The 15,004-nt window shown below is 52.2% G+C and overlaps 26 non-coding genes and 32 pseudogenes across 26 annotated transcripts; all 58 read right to left on the bottom strand.

Annotated features, from left to right (window-relative positions):
- Nucleotides 1-85: 85 nt before the first annotated feature.
- On the bottom strand, nucleotides 86-204 carry LOC143977152 (5S ribosomal RNA). The gene has a single exon (XR_013273437.1). It is a non-coding gene; the product is annotated as a 5S ribosomal RNA (ribosomal RNA).
- A 109-nt stretch (nucleotides 205-313) lies between these two features.
- LOC143979436 (5S ribosomal RNA) lies at nucleotides 314-444 on the bottom strand (annotated as a pseudogene).
- A 109-nt stretch (nucleotides 445-553) lies between these two features.
- LOC143977726 (5S ribosomal RNA) lies at nucleotides 554-672 on the bottom strand (annotated as a pseudogene).
- Nucleotides 673-781: 109 nt separating this feature from the next.
- Nucleotides 782-890, bottom strand: LOC143979618 (5S ribosomal RNA; annotated as a pseudogene).
- Nucleotides 891-999: 109 nt separating this feature from the next.
- On the bottom strand, nucleotides 1,000-1,118 carry LOC143976681 (5S ribosomal RNA). The gene has a single exon (XR_013272978.1). It is a non-coding gene; the product is annotated as a 5S ribosomal RNA (ribosomal RNA).
- A 300-nt stretch (nucleotides 1,119-1,418) lies between these two features.
- LOC143978095 (5S ribosomal RNA) lies at nucleotides 1,419-1,537 on the bottom strand (annotated as a pseudogene).
- A 109-nt stretch (nucleotides 1,538-1,646) lies between these two features.
- LOC143977848 (5S ribosomal RNA) lies at nucleotides 1,647-1,765 on the bottom strand (annotated as a pseudogene).
- Nucleotides 1,766-1,874: 109 nt separating this feature from the next.
- Nucleotides 1,875-1,993, bottom strand: LOC143979283 (5S ribosomal RNA; annotated as a pseudogene).
- A 300-nt stretch (nucleotides 1,994-2,293) lies between these two features.
- LOC143976591 (5S ribosomal RNA) lies at nucleotides 2,294-2,412 on the bottom strand. The gene has a single exon (XR_013272892.1). It is a non-coding gene; the product is annotated as a 5S ribosomal RNA (ribosomal RNA).
- A 109-nt stretch (nucleotides 2,413-2,521) lies between these two features.
- LOC143979430 (5S ribosomal RNA) lies at nucleotides 2,522-2,640 on the bottom strand (annotated as a pseudogene).
- Nucleotides 2,641-2,749: 109 nt separating this feature from the next.
- On the bottom strand, nucleotides 2,750-2,868 carry LOC143978455 (5S ribosomal RNA; annotated as a pseudogene).
- A 109-nt stretch (nucleotides 2,869-2,977) lies between these two features.
- LOC143977364 (5S ribosomal RNA) lies at nucleotides 2,978-3,096 on the bottom strand. The gene has a single exon (XR_013273646.1). It is a non-coding gene; the product is annotated as a 5S ribosomal RNA (ribosomal RNA).
- Nucleotides 3,097-3,205: 109 nt separating this feature from the next.
- Nucleotides 3,206-3,324, bottom strand: LOC143976924 (5S ribosomal RNA). Its single transcript, XR_013273215.1, has one exon. It is a non-coding gene; the product is annotated as a 5S ribosomal RNA (ribosomal RNA).
- A 110-nt stretch (nucleotides 3,325-3,434) lies between these two features.
- On the bottom strand, nucleotides 3,435-3,553 carry LOC143979023 (5S ribosomal RNA; annotated as a pseudogene).
- Nucleotides 3,554-3,662: 109 nt separating this feature from the next.
- On the bottom strand, nucleotides 3,663-3,781 carry LOC143977238 (5S ribosomal RNA). The gene has a single exon (XR_013273520.1). It is a non-coding gene; the product is annotated as a 5S ribosomal RNA (ribosomal RNA).
- A 109-nt stretch (nucleotides 3,782-3,890) lies between these two features.
- LOC143980126 (5S ribosomal RNA) lies at nucleotides 3,891-4,009 on the bottom strand. The gene has a single exon (XR_013274269.1). It is a non-coding gene; the product is annotated as a 5S ribosomal RNA (ribosomal RNA).
- A 109-nt stretch (nucleotides 4,010-4,118) lies between these two features.
- Nucleotides 4,119-4,237, bottom strand: LOC143980090 (5S ribosomal RNA). Its single transcript, XR_013274235.1, has one exon. It is a non-coding gene; the product is annotated as a 5S ribosomal RNA (ribosomal RNA).
- Nucleotides 4,238-4,346: 109 nt separating this feature from the next.
- Nucleotides 4,347-4,465, bottom strand: LOC143978010 (5S ribosomal RNA). Its single transcript, XR_013273889.1, has one exon. It is a non-coding gene; the product is annotated as a 5S ribosomal RNA (ribosomal RNA).
- Nucleotides 4,466-4,574: 109 nt separating this feature from the next.
- On the bottom strand, nucleotides 4,575-4,693 carry LOC143979112 (5S ribosomal RNA; annotated as a pseudogene).
- A 300-nt stretch (nucleotides 4,694-4,993) lies between these two features.
- Nucleotides 4,994-5,112, bottom strand: LOC143978977 (5S ribosomal RNA; annotated as a pseudogene).
- Nucleotides 5,113-5,221: 109 nt separating this feature from the next.
- Nucleotides 5,222-5,340, bottom strand: LOC143980143 (5S ribosomal RNA). The gene has a single exon (XR_013274285.1). It is a non-coding gene; the product is annotated as a 5S ribosomal RNA (ribosomal RNA).
- Nucleotides 5,341-5,449: 109 nt separating this feature from the next.
- On the bottom strand, nucleotides 5,450-5,568 carry LOC143977865 (5S ribosomal RNA; annotated as a pseudogene).
- Nucleotides 5,569-5,677: 109 nt separating this feature from the next.
- LOC143976902 (5S ribosomal RNA) lies at nucleotides 5,678-5,796 on the bottom strand. Its single transcript, XR_013273193.1, has one exon. It is a non-coding gene; the product is annotated as a 5S ribosomal RNA (ribosomal RNA).
- Nucleotides 5,797-5,905: 109 nt separating this feature from the next.
- Nucleotides 5,906-6,024, bottom strand: LOC143979381 (5S ribosomal RNA; annotated as a pseudogene).
- Nucleotides 6,025-6,133: 109 nt separating this feature from the next.
- Nucleotides 6,134-6,252, bottom strand: LOC143976941 (5S ribosomal RNA). Its single transcript, XR_013273231.1, has one exon. It is a non-coding gene; the product is annotated as a 5S ribosomal RNA (ribosomal RNA).
- Nucleotides 6,253-6,361: 109 nt separating this feature from the next.
- On the bottom strand, nucleotides 6,362-6,480 carry LOC143976431 (5S ribosomal RNA). Its single transcript, XR_013272739.1, has one exon. It is a non-coding gene; the product is annotated as a 5S ribosomal RNA (ribosomal RNA).
- Nucleotides 6,481-6,780: 300 nt separating this feature from the next.
- Nucleotides 6,781-6,899, bottom strand: LOC143978635 (5S ribosomal RNA; annotated as a pseudogene).
- A 120-nt stretch (nucleotides 6,900-7,019) lies between these two features.
- Nucleotides 7,020-7,138, bottom strand: LOC143978577 (5S ribosomal RNA; annotated as a pseudogene).
- A 109-nt stretch (nucleotides 7,139-7,247) lies between these two features.
- LOC143977864 (5S ribosomal RNA) lies at nucleotides 7,248-7,366 on the bottom strand (annotated as a pseudogene).
- Nucleotides 7,367-7,475: 109 nt separating this feature from the next.
- Nucleotides 7,476-7,594, bottom strand: LOC143976691 (5S ribosomal RNA). The gene has a single exon (XR_013272988.1). It is a non-coding gene; the product is annotated as a 5S ribosomal RNA (ribosomal RNA).
- Nucleotides 7,595-7,703: 109 nt separating this feature from the next.
- On the bottom strand, nucleotides 7,704-7,822 carry LOC143979380 (5S ribosomal RNA; annotated as a pseudogene).
- Nucleotides 7,823-7,931: 109 nt separating this feature from the next.
- LOC143978583 (5S ribosomal RNA) lies at nucleotides 7,932-8,050 on the bottom strand (annotated as a pseudogene).
- A 300-nt stretch (nucleotides 8,051-8,350) lies between these two features.
- Nucleotides 8,351-8,469, bottom strand: LOC143979370 (5S ribosomal RNA; annotated as a pseudogene).
- Nucleotides 8,470-8,796: 327 nt separating this feature from the next.
- LOC143977736 (5S ribosomal RNA) lies at nucleotides 8,797-8,915 on the bottom strand (annotated as a pseudogene).
- Nucleotides 8,916-9,024: 109 nt separating this feature from the next.
- On the bottom strand, nucleotides 9,025-9,143 carry LOC143976473 (5S ribosomal RNA). The gene has a single exon (XR_013272780.1). It is a non-coding gene; the product is annotated as a 5S ribosomal RNA (ribosomal RNA).
- Nucleotides 9,144-9,252: 109 nt separating this feature from the next.
- Nucleotides 9,253-9,371, bottom strand: LOC143976718 (5S ribosomal RNA). Its single transcript, XR_013273014.1, has one exon. It is a non-coding gene; the product is annotated as a 5S ribosomal RNA (ribosomal RNA).
- Nucleotides 9,372-9,480: 109 nt separating this feature from the next.
- On the bottom strand, nucleotides 9,481-9,599 carry LOC143978725 (5S ribosomal RNA; annotated as a pseudogene).
- A 109-nt stretch (nucleotides 9,600-9,708) lies between these two features.
- Nucleotides 9,709-9,827, bottom strand: LOC143977123 (5S ribosomal RNA). The gene has a single exon (XR_013273408.1). It is a non-coding gene; the product is annotated as a 5S ribosomal RNA (ribosomal RNA).
- Nucleotides 9,828-9,936: 109 nt separating this feature from the next.
- On the bottom strand, nucleotides 9,937-10,055 carry LOC143976742 (5S ribosomal RNA). The gene has a single exon (XR_013273038.1). It is a non-coding gene; the product is annotated as a 5S ribosomal RNA (ribosomal RNA).
- Nucleotides 10,056-10,164: 109 nt separating this feature from the next.
- Nucleotides 10,165-10,283, bottom strand: LOC143977122 (5S ribosomal RNA). The gene has a single exon (XR_013273407.1). It is a non-coding gene; the product is annotated as a 5S ribosomal RNA (ribosomal RNA).
- Nucleotides 10,284-10,392: 109 nt separating this feature from the next.
- LOC143979378 (5S ribosomal RNA) lies at nucleotides 10,393-10,511 on the bottom strand (annotated as a pseudogene).
- Nucleotides 10,512-10,620: 109 nt separating this feature from the next.
- LOC143978127 (5S ribosomal RNA) lies at nucleotides 10,621-10,739 on the bottom strand (annotated as a pseudogene).
- Nucleotides 10,740-11,039: 300 nt separating this feature from the next.
- Nucleotides 11,040-11,158, bottom strand: LOC143978634 (5S ribosomal RNA; annotated as a pseudogene).
- A 120-nt stretch (nucleotides 11,159-11,278) lies between these two features.
- On the bottom strand, nucleotides 11,279-11,397 carry LOC143976841 (5S ribosomal RNA). The gene has a single exon (XR_013273134.1). It is a non-coding gene; the product is annotated as a 5S ribosomal RNA (ribosomal RNA).
- A 109-nt stretch (nucleotides 11,398-11,506) lies between these two features.
- On the bottom strand, nucleotides 11,507-11,625 carry LOC143977863 (5S ribosomal RNA; annotated as a pseudogene).
- Nucleotides 11,626-11,734: 109 nt separating this feature from the next.
- LOC143980115 (5S ribosomal RNA) lies at nucleotides 11,735-11,853 on the bottom strand. The gene has a single exon (XR_013274258.1). It is a non-coding gene; the product is annotated as a 5S ribosomal RNA (ribosomal RNA).
- A 109-nt stretch (nucleotides 11,854-11,962) lies between these two features.
- On the bottom strand, nucleotides 11,963-12,081 carry LOC143979377 (5S ribosomal RNA; annotated as a pseudogene).
- Nucleotides 12,082-12,190: 109 nt separating this feature from the next.
- On the bottom strand, nucleotides 12,191-12,309 carry LOC143978582 (5S ribosomal RNA; annotated as a pseudogene).
- Nucleotides 12,310-12,609: 300 nt separating this feature from the next.
- Nucleotides 12,610-12,728, bottom strand: LOC143976840 (5S ribosomal RNA). The gene has a single exon (XR_013273133.1). It is a non-coding gene; the product is annotated as a 5S ribosomal RNA (ribosomal RNA).
- Nucleotides 12,729-12,837: 109 nt separating this feature from the next.
- Nucleotides 12,838-12,956, bottom strand: LOC143976838 (5S ribosomal RNA). The gene has a single exon (XR_013273131.1). It is a non-coding gene; the product is annotated as a 5S ribosomal RNA (ribosomal RNA).
- Nucleotides 12,957-13,065: 109 nt separating this feature from the next.
- Nucleotides 13,066-13,184, bottom strand: LOC143977862 (5S ribosomal RNA; annotated as a pseudogene).
- A 109-nt stretch (nucleotides 13,185-13,293) lies between these two features.
- LOC143977861 (5S ribosomal RNA) lies at nucleotides 13,294-13,412 on the bottom strand (annotated as a pseudogene).
- A 109-nt stretch (nucleotides 13,413-13,521) lies between these two features.
- LOC143980103 (5S ribosomal RNA) lies at nucleotides 13,522-13,640 on the bottom strand. Its single transcript, XR_013274247.1, has one exon. It is a non-coding gene; the product is annotated as a 5S ribosomal RNA (ribosomal RNA).
- Nucleotides 13,641-13,749: 109 nt separating this feature from the next.
- On the bottom strand, nucleotides 13,750-13,868 carry LOC143979376 (5S ribosomal RNA; annotated as a pseudogene).
- Nucleotides 13,869-13,977: 109 nt separating this feature from the next.
- LOC143978497 (5S ribosomal RNA) lies at nucleotides 13,978-14,096 on the bottom strand (annotated as a pseudogene).
- Nucleotides 14,097-14,396: 300 nt separating this feature from the next.
- Nucleotides 14,397-14,515, bottom strand: LOC143976837 (5S ribosomal RNA). Its single transcript, XR_013273130.1, has one exon. It is a non-coding gene; the product is annotated as a 5S ribosomal RNA (ribosomal RNA).
- Nucleotides 14,516-14,624: 109 nt separating this feature from the next.
- LOC143976836 (5S ribosomal RNA) lies at nucleotides 14,625-14,743 on the bottom strand. The gene has a single exon (XR_013273129.1). It is a non-coding gene; the product is annotated as a 5S ribosomal RNA (ribosomal RNA).
- Nucleotides 14,744-14,852: 109 nt separating this feature from the next.
- On the bottom strand, nucleotides 14,853-14,971 carry LOC143977859 (5S ribosomal RNA; annotated as a pseudogene).
- Between the last annotated feature and the right edge of the window lie 33 nt (nucleotides 14,972-15,004).

The raw sequence follows: 15,004 nt of genomic DNA, 5'->3' as shown, positions 1-15,004 counted from the left end.
TCTTGACAAAAGCCAAGGTGGTCACCTCAGGCAATCGAGAGGAAAAATACAGCAGGTCGCCAAAGCCAACAACATAATGGAAAAAAGCCTACGGCACCTGGTATTCCCAGGCGGTCTCCCATCGAGGTACTAACCAGGCCCGACCCTGCTTAGCATCAGAGATCAGACGAGATCGAGCGCATTCAGAGTGATGTGGCCGTAGGCAATCTTGCACCCTACTTACAACTCTCTTGACAAAAGCCAAGGTGGTCACCTTGGGCAATCGAGAGGAAAAATACAGCAGGTCGCCAAAGCCAACAACATAATGGAAAAAAGCCTACGGCACCTGGTATTCCCAGGCGGTCTCCCAGGCGGTCTCCCATTCAGGTACTAACCAGGCCCAACCCTGCTTAGCATCTGAGATCAGACGAGATCGAGCGCACTCATGGTGATGTGGCCGTAGGCGATCTTGCATCCTACTTACAACTCTCTTGACAAAAGCCAAGGTGTTCACCTCGGGCAATCGAGAGGAAAAATACAGCAGGTCGCCAAAGCCAACAACATAATGGAAAAAAGCCTACGGCACCTGGTATTCCCAGGCGGTCTCCCATGCAGGTACTAACCAGGCCCGACCCTGCTTAGCATCCGAGATCAGACGAGATGGAGCGCATTCAGGGTGATGTGGCCGTAGGCGATCTTGCACCCTACTTACAACTCTCTTGACAAAAGCCAAGGTGGTCACCTCGGGCAATCGAGAGGAAAAATACAGCAGGTCGCCAAAGCCAACAACATAATGGAAAAAAGCCTACGGCACCTGGTATTCCCAGGCGGTCTCGCATCCAGGTACTAACCAGGCCCGACCATGCTTAGCATCCGAGATCGAGCGCATTCAGGGTGATTTGGCCGTAGGCAATCTTGCAACCTACTTACAACTCTCTTGACAAAAGCCAAGGTGGTCACCTCGGGCAATCGAGAGGAAAAATACAGCAGGTCGCCAAAGCCAACAACATAATGGAATAAAGCCTACGGCACCTGGTATTCCCAGGCGGTCTCCCATCCAGGTACTAACCAGGCCCGACCCTGCTTAGCATCCGAGATCAGACGAGATCGAGCGCATTCAGGGTGATTTGGCAGTAGGCGATCTTGCACCCTACTTACAACTCTCTAGACAAAAGCCAAGGTGGTCACCTCGGGCAATCGAGAGGAAAAATAAAGCAGGTCGCCAAAGCCCACAACATAATGGAAAATAGCCTATGGCACCGGGTATTCTCAGGCTTAGCATCCGAGATCAGACGAGATCGAGCGCATTCAGGGTGATGTGGCCGTAGGCTATCTTGCACCCTACTTACAACTCTCTTGACAAAAGCCAAGGTGGTCACCTCGGGCAATCAAGAGGAAAAATACAGCAGGTCGCCAAAGCCAACAACATAATGGAAAAAAGCCTACGGCACCAGGTATTCCCAGGCGGTCTCCCATTCAGGTACTAACCAGGCCAGACCCTGCTTAGCATCCGAGATCAGACGAGATCGAGCGCATTCAGGGTGATGTGGCTGTAGGCGATCTTGCACCCTACTTACAACTCTCTTTACAAAAGCCAAGGTGGTCACCTCGGGCAATCTAGAGGAAAAATACAGCAGGTCGCCAAAGCCAACAACATAATGGAAAAAAGCCTACGGCACCTGGTATTCCCAGGCGTTCTCCCATCCAGGTACTAACCAGGCCCGACCCTGCTTAGCATCCGAGATCAGATGAGATCGAGCGCATTCAGGGTGATGTGGCTGTAGACGATCTTGCACCCTACTTACAACTCTCTTGACAAAAGCCAAGGTGGTCACCTCGGGCAATCGAGAGGAAAAATACAGCAGGTCGCCAAAGCCAACAACATAATGGAAAAAAGCCTACGGCACCTGGTATTCCCAGGCGGTCTCCCATCCAGGTACTAACCAGGCCAGACGCTGCTCAGCATCCGAGATCAGACGAGATCGAGCGCATTCAGGGTGATTTGGCAGTAGGCGATCTTGCACCCTACTTACAACTCTCTAGACAAAAGCCAAGGTGGTCACCTCGGGCAATCGAGAGGAAAAATAAAGCAGGTCGCCAAAGCCCACAACATAATGGAAAATAGCCTATGGCACCGGGTATTCCCAGGCTTAGCATCCGAGATCAGACGAGATCGAGCGCATTCAGGGTGATGTGGCCGTAGGCGATCTTGCACCCTACTTACAACTCTCTTGACAAAAGCCAAGGTGGTCACCTCGGGCAATCGAGAGGAAAAATACAGCAGGTCACCAAAGCCAACAACATAATGGAAAAAAGCCTACGGCACCTGGTATTCCCAGGCGGTCCCCCATCCAGGTACTAACCAGGCCCGACCCTGCTTAGCATCCGAGATCAGACGAGATCGAGCGCATTCAGGGTGATGTGGCTGTAGGCGATCTTGCACCCTACTTACAACTCTCTTTACAAAAGCCAAGGTGGTCACCTCGGGCAATCGAGAGGAAAAATACAGCAGGTCGCCAAAGCCAACAACATAATGGAAAAAAGCCTACGGCACTCGGTATTCCCAGGCGGTCTCCCATCCAGGTACTAACCAGGCCTGACCCTGCTTAGCATCCGAGATCAGACGAGATTGAACGCATTCAGGGTGAAGTGGCCATAGGCGATCTTGCACCCTACTTAAAACTCTCTTGACAAAAGCCAAGGTGGTCACCTCGGGCAATGGAAAGGAAAAATACAGCAGGTCGCCAAAGCCAACAACATAATGGAAAAAAGCCTACGGCACCTGGTATTCCCAGGCGGTCTCCCATCCAGGTATTAACCAGGCCCGACCCTGCTTAGCATCCGACGTCAGATGAGATCGAGCGCATTCAGGGTGATGTGGCTGTAGGCGATCTTGCACCCTACTTACAACTCTCTTGACAAAAGCCAAGGTGGTCACCTCGGGCAAACGAGAGGAAAAATACAGCAGGTCGCCAAAGCCAACAACATAATGGAAAAAAGCCTACGGCACCTGGTATTCCCAGGCGGTCTCCCATCCAGGTACTAACCAGGCCCGACCCTGCTTAGCATCCGAGATCAGACGAGATCGAGCGCATTCAGGGTGATGTGGCCGTAGGCGATCTTGCACCCTACTTACAACTCTCTTGACAAAAGCCAAGGTGGTCACCTCGGGCAATCGAGAGGAAAAATACAGCAGGTCGCCAAAGCCAACAACATAATGGAAAAAAGCCTACGGCACCTGGTATTCCCAGGCGGTCTCCCATCCAAGTAGTAACCAGGCCCGACCCTGCTTAGCATCCGAGATCAGACGAGATCGAGCGCATTCAGGGTGATGAGGCCGTAGGCGATCTTGCACCCTACTTACAACTCTCTTGACAAAAGCCAAGGTGGTCACCTCGGGCAATCGAGAGGAAAAATATAGCAGGTCGCCAAAGCCAACAACATAATGGAAAAAAAGCCTACGGCACCCGGTATTCCCAGGCGGAATCCCATCCAGGTACTAACCAGGCCCGACGCTGCTTAGCATCCGAGATCAGACGAGATCGAGCGCATTCAGGCTGATGTGGCCGTAGGTGATCTTGCACCCTACTTACAACTCTCTTGACAAAAGCCAAGGTGGTCACCTCGGGCAATCGAGAGGAAAAATACAGCAGGTCGCCAAAGCCAACAACATAATGGAAAAAAGCCTACGGCACCTGGTATTCCCAGGCGGTCTCCCATCCAGGTACTAACCAGGCCCAACTCTGCTTAGCATCCGAGATCAGACGAGATTGAGCGCATTCAGGGTGATGTGGCCGTAGGCAATCTTGCACCCTACTTACAACTCTCTTGACAAAAGCCAAAGTGGTCACCTCGGGCAATCGAGAGGAAAAATACAGCAGGTCGCCAAAGCCAACAACATAATGGAAAAAAGCCTACGGCACCTGGTATTCCCAGGCGGTCTCCCATCCAGGTACTAACCAGGCCCGACCCTGCTTAGCATCCGAGATCAGATGAGATCGAGCGCATTCAGGGTGATGTGGCCGTAGGCGATCTTGCACCCTACTTACAACTCTCTTGACAAAAGCCAAGGTGGTCACCTCGGGCAATCGAGAGGAAAAATACAGCAGGTCGCCAAAGCCAACAACATAATGGAAAAAAGCCTACGGCACCTGGTATTCCCAGGCGGTCTCCCATCCAGGTACTAACCAGGCCCGACCCTTCTTAGCATCCGAGATCAGATGAGATCGAGCGCATTCAGGGTGATGTGGCCGTAGGCGATCTTGCACCCTACTTACAACTCTCTTGACAAAAGCCAAGGTGGTCACCTCGGGCAATTGAGAGGAAAAATACAGCAGGTCGCCAAAGCCAACAACATAATGGAAAAAAGCCTACGGCACCTGGTATTCCCAGGCGGTCTCCCATCCAGGTACTAACCAGGCCCGACCCTGCTTAGCATCCGAGACCAGACGAGATCGAGTGCATTCAGGGTGATGTGGCCGTAGGCGATCTTGCACCCTACTTACAACTATCTTGACAAAAGCCAAGGTGGTCACCTCGGGCAATCGAGAGGAAAAATACAGCAGGTCGCCAAAGCCAACAACATAATGGAAAAAAGCCTACGGCACCTGGTATTCCCAGGCGGTCTCCCATCCAAGTACTAACCAGGCCAGACCCTGCTTGGCATCCAAGATCAGACGAGATCGAGCGCATTCAGGGTGATTTGGCAGTAGGTGATCTTACACCCTACTTACAACTCTCTAGACAAAAGCCAAGGTGGTCACCTCGGGCAATCGAGAGGAAAAATAAAGCAGGTCGCCAAAGCCCACAACATAATGGAAAATAGCCTATGGCACCGGGTATTCCCAGGCTTAGCATCCGAGATCAGACGAGATCGAGCGCATTCAGGGTGATGTGGCCGTAGGCTATCTTGCACCCTACTTACAACTCTCTTGACAAAAGCCAAGGTGGTCACCTCGGGCAATCGAGAGGAAAAATACAGCAGGTCGCCAAAGCCAACAACATAATGGAAAAAAGCCTACGGCACCTGGTATTCCCAGGCGGTCTCCCATCCAGGTACTAACCAGGCCAGACCCTGCTTGGCATCCGAGATCAGACGAGATTGAGCGCATTCAGGGTGATGTGGCTGTAGGCGATCTTGCACCCTACTTGCAACTCTCTTTACAAAAGCCAAGGTTGTCACCTCGGGCAATCGAGAGGAAAAATACAGCAGGTCGCCAAAGCCAACAACATAATGGAAAAAAGCCTACGGCACCTGGTATTCCCAGGCGGTCTCCCATCCAGGTACTAACCAGGCCCGAACCTGCTTAGCATCCGAGATCAGATGAGATCGAGCGCATTCAGGGTGATGTGGCCGTAGGCGATCTTGCACCCTACTTACAACTCTCTTGACAAAAGCCAAGGTGGTCACCTCGGGCAATCGAGAGGAAAAATACAGCAGGTCGCCAAAGCCAACAACATAATGGAAAAAAGCCTACGGCACCTGGTATTTCCAGGTGGTCTCCCATCCAGGTGCTAACCAGGCCCGACCCTGCTTAGCATCCGAGATCAGACGAGATCGAGCGCATACAGGGTGATGTGGCCGTAGGCAATCTTACACCCTACTTACAACTCTCTTGACAAAAGCCAAGGTGGTCACCTCGGGCAATGGAGAGGAAAAATACAGCAGGTCGCCAAAGCCAACAACATAATGGAAAAAAGCCTACGGCACCTGGTATTCCCAGGCGGTCTCCCATCCAGGTACTAACCAGGCCCGACCCTGCTTAACATCCGAGATCAGATGAGATCGAGCGCATTCAGGGTGATGTGGCCGTAGGCAATCTTGCACCCTACTTACAACTCTCTTGACAAAAGCCAAGGTGGTCACCTCGGGCAATCGAGAGGAAAAATACAGCTGGTCGCCAAAGCCAACAACATAATGGAAAAAAGCCTACGGCACCTGGTATTTCCAGGCGGTCTCCCATCCAGGTACTAAGCAGGCCGGACCCTGCTTAGCATCCGAGATCAGACGAGATGGAGCGCATTCAGGGTGATGTGGCCGTAGGCGATCTTGCACCCTACTTACAACTCTCTTGACAAAAGCCAAGGTGGTCACCTCGGGCAATCGAGAGGAAAAATACAGCAGGTCGCCAAAGCCAACAACATAATGGAAAAAAGCCTACGGCACCTGGTATTCCCAGGCGGTCTCGCATCCAGGTACTAACCAGGCCCGACCCTGCTTAGCATCCGAGATCAGACGAGATCGAGCGCATTCAGGGTGATTTGGCCGTAGGCAATCTTGCACCCTACTTACAACTCTCTTGACAAAAGCCAAGGTGGTCACCTCGGGCAATCGAGAGGAAAAATACAGCAGGTCGCCAAAGCCAACAACATAATGGAATAAAGCCTACAGCACCTGGTATTCCCAGGCGGTCTCCCATCCAGGTACTAACCAGGCCCGACCCTGCTTAGCATCCGAGATCAGACGAGATCGAGCGCATTCAGGGTGATTTGGCAGTAGGCGATCTTGCACCCTACTTACAACTCTCTAGACAAAAGCCAAGGTGGTCACCTCGGGCAATCGAGAGGAAAAATAAAGCAGGTCGCCAAAGCCCACAACATAATGGAAAATAGCCTATGGCACCGGGTATTCTCAGGCTTAGCATCCGAGATCAGACGAGATCGAGCGCATTCAGGGTGATGTGGCCGTAGGCTATGTTGCACCCTACTTACAACTCTCTTGACAAAAGCCAAGGTGGTCACCTCGGGCAATCGAGAGGAAAAATACAGCAGGTCGCCAAAGCCAACAACATAATGGAAAAAAGCCTACGGCACCTGGTATTCCCAGGCGGTCTCCCATCCAGGTACTAACCAGGCCAGACCCTGCTTAGCATCCGAGATCAGACGAGATTGAGCGCATTCAGGGTGATGTGGCTGTAGGCGATCTTGTACCCTACTTGCACCCTACTTGCAACTCTCTTTACAAAAGCCAAGGTGGTCACCTCGGGCAATCTAGAGGAAAAATACAGCAGGTCGCCAAAGCCAACAACATAATGGAAAAAAGCCTACGGCACCTGGTATTCCCAGGCGGTCTCCCATCCAGGTACTAACCAGGCCCGAACCTGCTTAGCATCCGAGATCACATGAGATCGAGCGCATTCAGGGTGATGTGGCCTAAGGCGATCTTGCACCCTACTTACAACTCTCTTGACAAAAGCCAAGGTGGTCACCTCGGGCAATCGTGAGGAAAAATACAGCAGGTCGCCAAAGCCAACAACATAATGGAAAAAAGCCTACGGCACCTGGTATTTCCAGGTGGTCTCCCATCCAGGTGCTAACCAGGCCCGACCCTGCTTAGCATCCGAGATCAGACGAGATCGAGCGCATACAGGGTGATGTGGCCGTAGGCGATCTTACACCCTACTTACAACTCTCTTGACAAAAGCCAAGGTGGTCACCTCGGGCAATCGAGAGGAAAAATACAGCAGGTCGCCAAAGCCAACAACATAATGGAAAAAAGCCTACGGCACCTGGTATTCCCAGGCGGTCTCCCATCCAGGTACTAACCAGGCCCGACCCTGCTTAGCATCCGAGATCAGATGAGATCGAGCGCATTCAGGGAGATGTGGCCGTAGGCGATCTTGCACCCTACTTACAACTCTCTTGACAAAAGCCAAGGTGGTCACCTCGGGCAATCGAGAGGAAAAATACAGCTGGTCGCCAAAGCCAACAACATAATGGAAAAAAGCCTACGGCACCTGGTATTTCCAGGCGGTCTCCCATCCAGGTACTAAGCAGGCCGGACCCTGCTTAGCATCCGAGATCAGACGAGATGGAGCGCATTCAGGGTGATGTGGCCGTAGGCGATCTTGCACCCTACTTACAACTCTCTTGACAAAAGCCAAGGTGGTCACCTCGGGCAATCGAGAGGAAAAATACAGCAGGTCGCCAAAGCCAACAACATAATGGAAAAAAGCCTACGGCACCTGGTATTCCCAGGCGGTCTCGCATCCAGGTACTAACCAGGCCCGACCCTGCTTAGCATCCGAGATCAGACGAGATCGAGCGCATTCAGGGTGATTTGGCAGTAGGTGATCTTACACCCTACTTACAACTCTCTAGACAAAAGCCAAGGTGGTCACCTCGGGCAATCGAGAGGAAAAATAAAGCAGGTCGCCAAAGCCCACAACATAATGGAAAATAGCCTATGGCACCGGGTATTCCCAGGCTTAGCATGCGAGATCAGACGAGATCGAGCGCATTCAGGGTGATGTGGCCGTAGGCTATCTTGCACCCTACTTACAACTCTCTTGACAAAAGCCAAGGTGGTCACCTCGGGCAATCGAGAGGAAAAATACAGCTGGTCGCCAAAACCAACAACATAATGGAAAAAAGCCTACGGCACCTGGTATTCCCAGGCGGTCTCCCATCCAGGTACTAATCAGGCCCGACCCTGCTTAGCATCTGAGATCAGACTAGATGGAGCGCATTCAGGGTGACGTGGCCATAGGCGATCTTGCACCCTACTTACAACTCTCTTGACAAAAGCCAAGGTGGTCACCTCAGGCAATGGAGAGGAAAAATACAGCAGGTCGCCAAAGCCAACAACATAATGGAAAAAAGCCTACGGCACCTGGTATTCCCAGGCGGCCTCCCATCCAGGTACCAACCAGGCCCGACCCTGCTTTGCATACGAGAACGAGCACATTCAGGGTAATGTGGCCGTAGGCGATCTTGCACCCTATTTACAACTCTCTTGACAAAAGCCAAGGTGGTCAACTCGGGCAATCGAGAGGAAAAATACAGCAGGTCGCCAAAGCCAACAACATAATGGAAAAAAGCCTACTGCACCTGGTATTCCCAGGCGGTCTCCCATCCAGGTACTAACCAGGCCCGACCCTGCTTGGCATCCGAGATCAGACGAAATCGAGCGCATTCAGGGTGATGTGGCCGTAGGCGATCTTGCACCCTACTTACAACTCTCTTGACAAAAGCCAAGGTGGTCACCTCGGGCAATCGAGAGGAAAAATACAGCAGGTCGCCAAAGCCAACAACATAATGGAAAAAAACCTACGGCACCTGGTATTCCCAGGCGGTCTCCCATCCAGGTACTAACCAGGCCCGACCCTGCTTAGCATCCGAGATCAGACGAGATCGAGCGCATTCAGGGTGATGTTGCCGTAGGCGATCTTGCACCCTACTTACAACTGTCTTGACAAAAGCCAAGGTGGTCACCTCGGGCAATCGAGAGGAAAAATACAGCAGGTCGCCAAAACCAACAACATAATGGAAAAAAGCCTACGGCACCTGGTATTCGCAGGCGGTCTCCCATCCAGGTACTAACCAGGCACGACCCTGCTTAGCATCCGAGATCAGACGAGATCGAGCGCATTCAGGGTGATGTGGCCGTAGGCGATCTTGCACCCTACTTACAACTCTCTTGACAAAAGCCAAAGTGGTCACCTCGGGCAATCGAGAGGAAAAATACAGCAGGTCGCCAAAGCCAACAACATAATGGAAAAAAGCTTACGGCACCTGGTATTCCCAGGCGGTCTCCCATCCAGGTACTAACCAGGCCCGACCCTGCTTAGCATCCGAGATCAGACGAGATGGAGCGCATTCAGGGTGATGTTGCCGTAGGTGATCTTGCACCCTACTTACAACTGTCTTGACAAAAGCCAAGGTGGTCACCTCGGGCAATTGAGAGGAAAAATACAGCAGGTCGCCAAAACCAACAACATAATGGAAAAAAGCCTACGGCACCTGGTATTCCCAGGCGGTCTCCCATCCAGGTACTAACCAGGCCCGACCCTGCTTAGCATCCGAGACCAGACGCGATCGAGTGCATTCAGGGTGATGTGGCTGTAGGCGTTCTTGCACCCTACTTACAACTCTCTTGACAAAAGCCAAGGTGGTCACCTTGGGCAATCGAGAGGAAAAATACAGCAGGTCGCCAAAGCCAACAACATAATGGAAAAAAGCTTACGGCACCTGGTATTCCCAGGCGGTCTCCCATCCAGGTACTAACCAGGCCCGACCCTGCTTAGCATCCGAGATCAGACGAGATCGAGCGCATTCAGGGTGATGTTGCCGTAGGCGATCTTGCACCCTACTTACAACTGTCTTGACAAAAGCCAAGGTGGTCACCTCGGGCAATTGAGAGGAAAAATACAGCAGGTCGCCAAAACCAACAACATAATGGAAAAAAGCCTACGGCACCTGGTATTCCCAGGCGGTCTCCCATCCAGGTACTAACCAGGCCCGACCCTGCTTAGCATCCGAGACCAGACGCGATCGAGTGCATTCAGGGTGATGTGGCTGTAGGCGTTCTTGCATCCTACTTACAACTCTCTTGACAAAAGCCAAGGTGGTCACCTCGGGCAATCGAGAGGAAAAATACAGCTGGTCGCCAAAGCCAACAACATAATGGAAAAAAGCCTACGGCACCTGGTATTTCCAGGCGGTCTCCCATCCAGGTACTAAGCAGGCCGGACCCTGCTTAGCATCCGAGATCAGACGAGATGGAGCGCATTCAGGGTGATGTGGCCGTAGGCGATCTTGCACCCTACTTACAACTCTCTTGACAAAAGCCAAGGTGGTCACCTCGGGCAATCGAGAGGAAAAATACAGCAGGTCGCCAAAGCCAACAACATAATGGAAAAAAGCCTACGGCACCTGGTATTCCCAGGCGGTCTCGCATCCAGGTACTAACCAGGCCCGACCCTGCTTAGCATCCGAGATCAGACGAGATCGAGCGCATTCAGGGTGATTTGGCAGTAGGCGATCTTGCACTCTACTTACAACTCTCTAGACAAAAGCCAAGGTGGTCACCTCGGGCAATCGAGAGGAAAAATAAAGCAGGTCGCCAAAGCCCACAACATAATGGAAAATAGCCTATGGCACCGGGTATTCTCAGGCTTAGCATCGGAGATCAGACGAGATCGAGCGCATTCAGGGTGATGTGGCCGTAGGCTATGTTGCACCCTACTTACAACTCTCTTGACAAAAGCCAAGGTGGTCACCTCGGGCAATCGAGAGGAAAAATACAGCAGGTCGCCAAAGCCAACAACATAATGGAAAAAAGCCTACGGCACCTGGTATTCCCAGGCGGTCTCCCATCCAGGTACTAACCAGGCCAGACCCTGCTTAGCATCCGAGATCAGACGAGATTGAGCGCATTCAGGGTGATGTGGCTGTAGGCGATCTTGTACCCTACTTGCACCCTACTTGCAACTCTCTTTACAAAAGCCAAGGTGGTCACCTCGGGCAATCTAGAGGAAAAATACAGCAGGTCGCCAAAGCCAACAACATAATGGAAAAAAGCCTACGGCACCTGGTATTCCCAGGCGGTCTCCCATCCAGGTACTAACCAGGCCCGAACCTGCTTAGCATCCGAGATCACATGAGATCGAGCGCATTCAGGGTGATGTGGCCGTAGGCGATCTTGCACCCTACTTACAACTCTCTTGACAAAAGCCAAGGTGGTCACCTCGGGCAATCGAGAGGAAAAATACAGCAGGTCGCCAAAGCCAACAACATAATGGAAAAAAGCCTACGGCACCTGGTATTTCCAGGTGGTCTCCCATCCAGGTGCTAACCAGGCCCGACCCTGCTTAGCATCCGAGATCAGACGAGATCGAGCGCATACAGGGTGATGTGGCCGTAGGCGATCTTACACCCTACTTACAACTCTCTTGACAAAAGCCAAGGTGGTCACCTCGGGCAATCGAGAGGAAAAATACAGCAGGTCGCCAAAGCCAACAACATAATGGAAAAAAGCCTACGGCACCTGGTATTCCCAGGCGGTCTCCCATCCAGGTACTAACCAGGCCCGACCCTGCTTAGCATCCGAGATCAGATGAGATCGAGCGCATTCAGGGTGATGTGGCCGTAGGCGATCTTGCACCCTACTTACAACTCTCTTGACAAAAGCCAAGGTGGTCACCTCGGGCAATCGAGAGGAAAAATACAGCTGGTCGCCAAAGCCAACAACATAATGGAAAAAAGCCTACGGCACCTGGTATTTCCAGGCGGTCTCCCATCCAGGTACTAAGCAGGCCGGACCCTGCTTAGCATCCGAGATCAGACGAGATGGAGCGCATTCAGGGTGATGTGGCCGTAGGCGATCTTGCACCCTACTTACAACTCTCTTGACAAAAGCCAAGGTGGTCACCTCGGGCAATCGAGAGGAAAAATACAGCAGGTCGCCAAAGCCAACAACATAATGGAAAAAAGCCTACGGCACCTGGTATTCCCAGGCGGTCTCGCATCCAGGTACTAACCAGGCCCGACCCTGCTTAGCATCCGAGATCAGACGAGATCGAGCGCATTCAGGGTGATTTGGCAGTAGGTGATCTTACACCCTACTTACAACTCTCTAGACAAAAGCCAAGGTGGTCACCTCGGGCAATCGAGAGGAAAAATAAAGCAGGTCGCCAAAGCCCACAACATAATGGAAAATAGCCTATGGCACCGGGTATTCCCAGGCTTAGCATCCGAGATCAGACGAGATCGAGCGCATTCAGGGTGATGTGGCCGTAGGCTATCTTGCACCCTACTTACAACTCTCTTGACAAAAGCCAAGGTGGTCACCTCGGGCAATCGAGAGGAAAAATACAGCTGGTCGCCAAAACCAACAACATAATGGAAAAAAGCCTACGGCACCTGGTATTCCCAGGCGGTCTCCCATCCAGGTACTAACCAGGCCCGAACCTGCTTAGCATCCGAGATCACATGAGATCGAGCGCATTCAGGGTGATGTGGCCGTAGGCTATCTTGCACCCTACTTACAACTCTCTTGACAAAAGCCAAGGTGGTCACCTCGGGCAATCGAGAGGAAAAATACAGCTGGTCGCCAAAACCAACAACATAATGGAAAAAAGCCTACGGCACCTGGTATTCCCAGGCGGTCTCCCATCCAGGTACTAACCAGGCCCGAACCTGCTTAGCATCCGAGATCACATGAGATCGAGCGCATTCAGGGTGATGTGGCCGTAGGCGATCTTGCACCCTACTTACAACTCTCTTGACAAAAGCCAAGGTGGTCACCTCGGGCAATCGAGAGGAAAAATACAGCAGGTCGCCAAAGCCAACAACATAATGGAAAAAAGCCTACGGCACCTGGTATTTCCAGGTGGTCTCCCATCCAGGTGCTAACCAGGCCCGACCCTGCTTAGCATCCGAGATCAGACGAGATCGAGCGCATACAGGGTGATGTGGCCGTAGGCGATCTTGCACCCTACTTACAACTCTCTTGACAAAAGCCAAGGTGGTCACCTCGGGCAATCGAGAGGAAAAATACAGCAGGTCGCCAAAGCCAACAACATAATGGAAAAAAGCCTACGGCACCTGGTATTTCCAGGTGGTCTCCCATCCAGGTGCTAACCAGGCCCGACCCTGCTTAGCATCCGAGATCAGACGAGATCGAGCGCATACAGGGTGATGTGGCCGTAGGCGATCTTACACCCTACTTACAACTCTCTTGACAAAAGCCAAGGTGGTCACCTCGGGCAATCGAGAGGAAAAATACAGCAGGTCGCCAAAGCCAACAACATAATGGAAAAAAGCCTACGGCACCTGGTATTCCCAGGCGGTCTCCCATCCAGGTACTAACCAGGCCCGACCCTGCTTAGCATCCGAGATCAGATGAGATCGAGCGCATTCAGGGTGATGTGGCCGTAGGCGATCTTGCACCCTACTTACAACTCTCTTGACAAAAGCCAAGGTGGTCACCTCGGGCAATCGAGAGGAAAAATACAGCTGGTCGCCAAAGCCAACAACATAATGGAAAAAAGCCTACGGCACCTGGTATTTCCAGGCGGTCTCCCATCCAGGTACTAAGCAGGCCGGACCCTGCTTAGCATCCGAGATCAGACGAGATGGAGCGCATTCAGGGTGATGTGGCCGTAGGCGATCTTGCACCCTACTTACAACTCTCTTGACAAAAGCCAAGGTGGTCACCTCGGGCAATCGAGAGGAAAAATACAGCAGGTCGCCAAAGCCAACAACATAATGGAAAAAAGCCTACGGCACCTGGTATTCCCAGGCGGTCTCGCATCCAAGTACTAACCAGGCCCGACCCTGCTTAGCATCCGAGATCAGACGAGATCGAGCGCATTCAGGGTGATTTGGCAGTAGGTGATCTTACACCCTACTTACAACTCTCTAGACAAAAGCCAAGGTGGTCACCTCGGGCAATCGAGAGGAAAAATAAAGCAGGTCGCCAAAGCCCACAACATAATGGAAAATAGCCTATGGCACCGGGTATTCCCAGGCTTAGCATCCGAGATCAGACGAGATCGAGCGCATTCAGGGTGATGTGGCCGTAGGCTATCTTGCACCCTACTTACAACTCTCTTGACAAAAGCCAAGGTGGTCACCTCGGGCAATCGAGAGGAAAAATACAGCTGGTCGCCAAAACCAACAACATAATGGAAAAAAGCCTACGGCACCTGGTATTCCCAGGCGGTCTCCCATCCAGGTACTAACCAGGCCCGAACCTGCTTAGCATCCGAGATCACATGAGATCGAGCGCATTCAGGGTGATGTGGCCGTAGGCTATCTTGCACCCTACTTACAACTCTCTTGACAAAAGCCAAGGTGGTCACCTCGGGCAATCGAGAGGAAAAATACAGCTGGTCGCCAAAACCAACAACATAATGGAAAAAAGCCTACGGCACCTGGTATTCCCAGGCGGTCTCCCATCCAGGTACTAACCAGGCCCGAACCTGCTTAGCATCCGAGATCACATGAGATCGAGCGCATTCAGGGTGATGTGGCCGTAGGCGATCTTGCACCCTACTTACAACTCTCTTGACAAAAGCCAAGGTGGTCACCTCGGGCAATCGAGAGGAAAAATACAGCAGGTCGCCAAAGCCAACAACATAATGGAAAAAAGCCTACGGCACCTGGTATTTCCAGGTGGTCTCCCATCCAGGTGCTAACCAGGCCCGACCCTGCTTAGCATCCGAGATCAGACGAGATCGAGCGCATACAGGGTGATGTGGCCGTAGGCGATCTTACACCCTACTTACAACTCTCTTGACAA

This window comes from Lithobates pipiens, unplaced genomic scaffold (assembly GCF_037356315.1).
Source record: "Lithobates pipiens isolate NorthernLeopardFrog02 unplaced genomic scaffold, aLitPip1_a1.2 Scaffold_13, whole genome shotgun sequence".
NCBI lineage: Eukaryota > Metazoa > Chordata > Amphibia > Anura > Ranidae > Lithobates > Lithobates pipiens.
This window is presented reverse-complemented; position numbering and strand designations above follow the sequence as displayed.